The following is a 5876-nucleotide window of genomic DNA, read 5'->3' on the forward strand; positions in this document are numbered from 1 at the left end:
CAGTATCATGGTATTAGAGTTCCATTAGTTATCATTCTGGTATCTTAGTGCTTTGTGGATATGGTAACATTAGATAGTTTATTCCAAAAAAAAAATGAATGTGTGTGTACTTTGTACGCACGTAAGAAGTTATACTTCTTTTATATAATTTCAACGAAATAAATATACTTAACAGTTTATTTGTATTTTATTTAAATATTAAACTAACTTTCTTACCTACCACTTTCAAAATGTTTTATTAAAACAATACCAAAAATTAAAAAAGTAATATGAATAGTCCGGGACCTCTCTATCTCTGGTCCAATGCTCTACCAACCAAGCTATCAAGCCCCGTCTACTTGACGTCTCGGATATAATTACACATCACGGTGACAAATAGATCAAGTGAAGTATAAAAATGTTATAATAGATATTTTATTATTTTACTCGCGAGGTAGACAAATCCAAAGACACAAAAATTATAATAAATAATACATTTACTAAAAACACTAATATATTCTTATAATGACTATGACTTATTTGCGTTGATACATACATAGGTAACTTGAAAGATTAGCAACGAACTACATACTGTCTGTGTGCGCATGCGCCCAGAATTATAAAATTTCACTCTCGATCGTAAAGAAGTATAACTTCAGAAAACACAACCTATACTAAATTTGCAATTAACATGCTGTAGAAATAAACCAAGACACGTTAAATGCTACTAGGAGCACTACCGAATCATAATTTACAATATATAAACTTTGGAAATCATGATTTGGGATTTACAATGTATATACATTGTAAATTATATTCAGGAGTTGCTCATAGTAGCATTTAACTTGTCTTGTTTTGTTTATTTCTACTGCATCTTGATTGTAAATTTAGTATAGAGATCTAGCACTTGTGTTAAGAACATGTCTACTACTATTTCTTAGAAGTAAATACCTCTCTATTCAAAACGGACCTCTACAATTGATCCTTAAGTTCATTTTCAGTACCAAAAATTTTATATGGTCAATAAATTATACATCTCTGTATTTTAAACCATTTACAATGAAATTCAGAGCTGCCTCCTTTTTCTTATCTTTCCCCTATCGATTTAAATTGAAAACTCTCATTCTTCTTTAAGAGATCAGGTATAGGGCATTATGTTTTCTTACATAGGCACCTTCAAAATCTTTTTGTTACTTTTTCAATCATGTCTATATATTTATATATTTCTCTATGATTATCCAAATTGCAGAAGCATACTCAAGATGTCTATATATTCTCACCATATGGTACTAAGATACCTAAGTAGGCCTAAAATACCTTTCCAAATGAACATCTGTCCACCGAGGGATGTGACAGAAGAAACATACAGTCCAGGCTGCAGGGATATACCTGGTACACAAATAGGTGTAAAATTGCATGAGTCGGGTGAAGGAATGTTCAATAGTGGTGGAAATGTATACATTTCTTTTCCACTCAGAGAATATATGTATTCCAGATTCCAGGCAGGAATGTGAGGAAATTTAAACTGAAGCAGATCAATTTTGCACAAACAGTCGAGCGCCTTTAGTGCCTTTTACAAACCTTACATAAGGTCTTCTCTAGGCTAGTGTACTAGACTCCAAAATCACATACCTAGTACCAATCCAATAGGCCTGTACAATCTAGTATGTTAAGCCCTTTCTATAGCACTTTATCAGCATTTAGGCACACAGCAGATTTGCACTGATTTGTTATACAAGGTGTCCCAAAAGTAGCGGAACGGTCGAATATTTCGCGAACTAACATCGGATCGAAAAACTGAAAAACACGTTTTTCCCCCACTCCACCGCTTGGAGGTGGGGTGGGGGGCAACTTTAAAATCTTAAATAGAAACCCCTAGTCTAGTTTTCATTGCAGATTTTGATTCCTTATGTAGAAGTAAGCAACTTTTATTCGAGACATTTTTTCGATTTGTGGATAGATGGCGCTATAATCGGAAAAAACCATTTATCGTGATACTATACGCTGTGAGCTCGTACGTAGAGGGGATATTTACAAATTCGCGAGCGCTAGTAGTGGCAAGTCTGTAAAAGTTTACCGGAAATTTGACATAAATGTCAAAGTGATTAATTTAAAATTAAAAACATTAATTATAAAAAATATTAGTTGGTCAAAGCTGTGGTATATATTTTTACCTTAAATATGCGTGTTAAATACTGAATTTAAGTTTTTTTAATGTTCCGTAATATTTAATTATAAATTAATCTTAGCGCCATCTACACGATAATTGTGAAAGTATCCGAAGTAAGAAATTCATATTTTATCAAGAGAACGTCAAAATGATTAGCAAAATCTTAAAAAAATCGATTATAATTTAATTACTTTTTTGCGTTGTAAATATTAAGCGATAACAATTAAATAATAAATTTAAAAATTACCGGTAAAAGTTGAATTAATAACCGCTAGGAGCGACACCAGCGAAGCTCAGAGCGTATAGGTAAATTAGAGAAACGGTCTAATATCTCGAGAAATATACTTCCAAATGAAAAACCTGAAAATACGTGTTTAATATTTTTCAAAAACCTATCGATCTACACTAAATATGACCCTCCACCCCACCCCGTAGAGGTAGGGTAAGGGGTAACTTTAAAATATTAAATAGTAACCTCCATTTTTTATTACAGATTTGGATTCGTCATGGAAAATTAAGCAACAATTATTCGAAACATTTTTTAGAATTGTTGATAGATGGCACAATAACTGGAAAAAGACGATTTATTAGCGCCATCTATCAACAATTCTAAAAAATGTTTCGAATAAATGTTGCTTAATTTTTCATGACGAATCCAAATCTGCAATAAAAAATGTAGGTTGCTATTGAATATTTTAAAGTTACCCCCACCCCACCTCTAGGGGGTGAGGTGGAGGGTCATGTTTAGCGTTATTCGATAGGTTTTTGAAAAATATTAAACACATATTTTTTGGTTTTTCATTTGCGAAGTATATTTCTCGAGATATTAGACGGTTCCTATAATTATTTACCTATGGTATCACGATAAATTGTTTTTTCCGATTATAGCGCCATCTATCCATAATTCGAAAAAATATCTCTAATAAAAGCTGCTTACTTTGACATGAGGAATCCAAATCTGAAATAAAAACTGGGGGGTTTCCATTTAAGATTTCAAAGTTACTCCCCACCCCACCTCTAGGGGGTGGAGTGGGGGTCGGGTTTGGTGTCATTCGATAGATTTTTGAAAATTATTGAACACGTATTTTTCAGTTTTTCGATACGATGTTTATTTCGATAAATATTCGATTGTTCCGCTACTTTTGGGACACCCTATTATACAGGGTGTAACGAAAATACAGGTCATAAATTTAACCACATATTCTGGGACCAAAAATAGTTTGATTGAACCTAACGTACCTTAGTACAAATGTGCATATAAAAAAAGTTACAACCCTTTGAAGTTACAAAATGAAAATCGATTTTTTTCAATATATCGAAAACTATTTTTTTAAAAGTTTTAAAAGTTTAAAAACTATAAGTTTTTTTTATTAAAAATGGACATATAACATTCTTATGACAGTAGCATCTCAAGGAAAAATTATAGGGAAATTTGGACACCCTATAAAAATTTTATGGGGGTTTAGTTCCTTTAAACCCCCAAACTTTTGTGTACGTTCCAATTAAATTATTATTGTAGTACCATTACTTAAACACAATATTTCTAAAACTTTTTTGGCTCTTAGACTTTCGAAAAGTCAGTTTTTATCGAGATATTTTGAATATTTGTCAAATCCAGCACATATTTGTATATGGTTAAGTACGATTATGGATACTTGGTAATAATATGAAAAATTATTGTATGATTTACATTTTTAGGAATATTTTGAACCGTATTAAAAAAGAAGCCATATCTCGATAAAAGGTGCCTTCTCGAAAAAATACAAAGAGGCAAAAAAGTTTTAAAAACATTTTGCTTAACTAATGGTATCGCAGTAATAGTTTAATTGGAGCGTACACAAACATTTGGGGGGTTTAAAGGAACAAAACCCCCATAAAATCTTTATGTAAACATATTAAAAAAGAAGCTGCAACTCGATAAAAACTGCCTTATCGAAAAAATACGAAGAGCCAAAAAAGTTTAAAAAAATTGAATTTAACTAATGGTATCACAATAATAATTTAATTGAAACGTACAGAAAAGTTTGGGGGGGGGGTTTAAGGGAACAAAACCCCCATAAAATTTTTATGGGGAGCACAAATTGAACTATAATTTTTCTTTAAGATGATCCTGTCATAAGAATGCCACATATCTATTTTCGATAAAAAATCTCTAATAGTTTTCGATATATTCGAAAAAATCGATTTTTATTTTGTAACTTCAAAGGGCTATAACTTTTTTTCTGTGCATATTTGTACTAAGGTAAGTTGGGTTCATTCGAACTATTTTGGGTCCCAGAATATGTGATTTAATTTATGACCTGTATTTTTGTTACACCCTGTATATTGAACCAGCAGTTGGTTTCACATTCATATTACTTTTTCCAGAGCCAAATTAAACAGTCTACAGAGAGAATATCAATGCCATATTCCAGAGTTTTTTCTAAAATTTGTCTCAGGTTTGCAATCTGGTGAATTATTATCACCTCTGAAACCAGCCAGCCATTTTCCTATTATTCATTCTGCACACGGTGGCATATTATAGTGGTGAATATTTTATAAGCTGCATTTAGTAGCGTGATTCCTCGGTGGTTAGAGCATTCCAAATTATTCCCTTTTTTGTGTAATGGTGCAAAATACTCTAATATTTCAATCACTGGAGAGGGATTCCTGTAGCCATCTCTTTTATGAGGTTGGTCAGCTCCTTAATGTTTTCAGTACTTACATATGAATGTGAATCTTGGAAACTAAGTTCATTAAAAAGAAGAAAGATAGACGCTAATGTTCTGCTAGGGAAGACTGTTGCGAATTCCTTGGACCGACCATAGAACAAATAATTATATGCTAAGAGTACTAAAATCAGTAAAAGAGTATCCGGCAAAATCAAACTGCACCAATTAAAATATTTTGGACACGAGGTTCACATGGATCAAATTCATGAGTTCAGTCGTAGGCAATATGGAGAAATTTCTCATTTAACAAGATGGATTGTTCAGATCACAGGAAGTAATCACGATGCAATAGAAATAAGCAGAGACAGAAGCCTGCAACACATAACAAAAATAGAGCATACCTAAAGACAAATCCAGCAGGATGCATAAGAAGAGCAAAGGAGGAATACCGGCCTTTAAGAAGAATAAACCTTACAAATAGGGCATACTATGTATTCCAGAAACAATTCCACTCAAGAAACATCCAAAGAAGTAAAATTATTAAATACAAAAAACTGTTGAGGTCGGTCCTTACATTTTGGGAATATTCGAGCGTAAAATAGGTACTCCGCAAAATATTTGAAGCTATAAACAACCAAGGGCCGTGACGCAAAAGGTATAACTTCGAATTATACCAACTCATTAATGAACCAAAGGTTGTAACGTTTATTAAAGGACGACTTAGATGGTCTGGACATATAATACGAATGTCAGACAAAATTACTGCTAAAATTCTACCCACATGAAGAATAATCAGGTGGTTAGATGGAGTTGAGACCGGGGATATTAAAAATCAGAAGATGCAAACAAGTCGCTAGAAACAGAAAAAATGGCGACGAATCTTGGTGAAGGTCAGGATCCATAAAGGATTGTCAAGCCAAAGATGATGATGTGGGACATAAAGAAGTCTATGGAGATGGACCACTACACTCCCTCCAGGAAATCAAGACTGAAGAGAAAGATTATCAAGCATTGGCGAAAATCCTGATCTTTATATTGATCTGTAAAACATTTCTAACATGGTGAAATAAAAGACG

The sequence above is a fragment of the Diabrotica virgifera genome, chromosome 2, assembly GCF_917563875.1.
Source record: "Diabrotica virgifera virgifera chromosome 2, PGI_DIABVI_V3a".
Lineage (NCBI taxonomy): Eukaryota > Metazoa > Arthropoda > Insecta > Coleoptera > Chrysomelidae > Diabrotica > Diabrotica virgifera.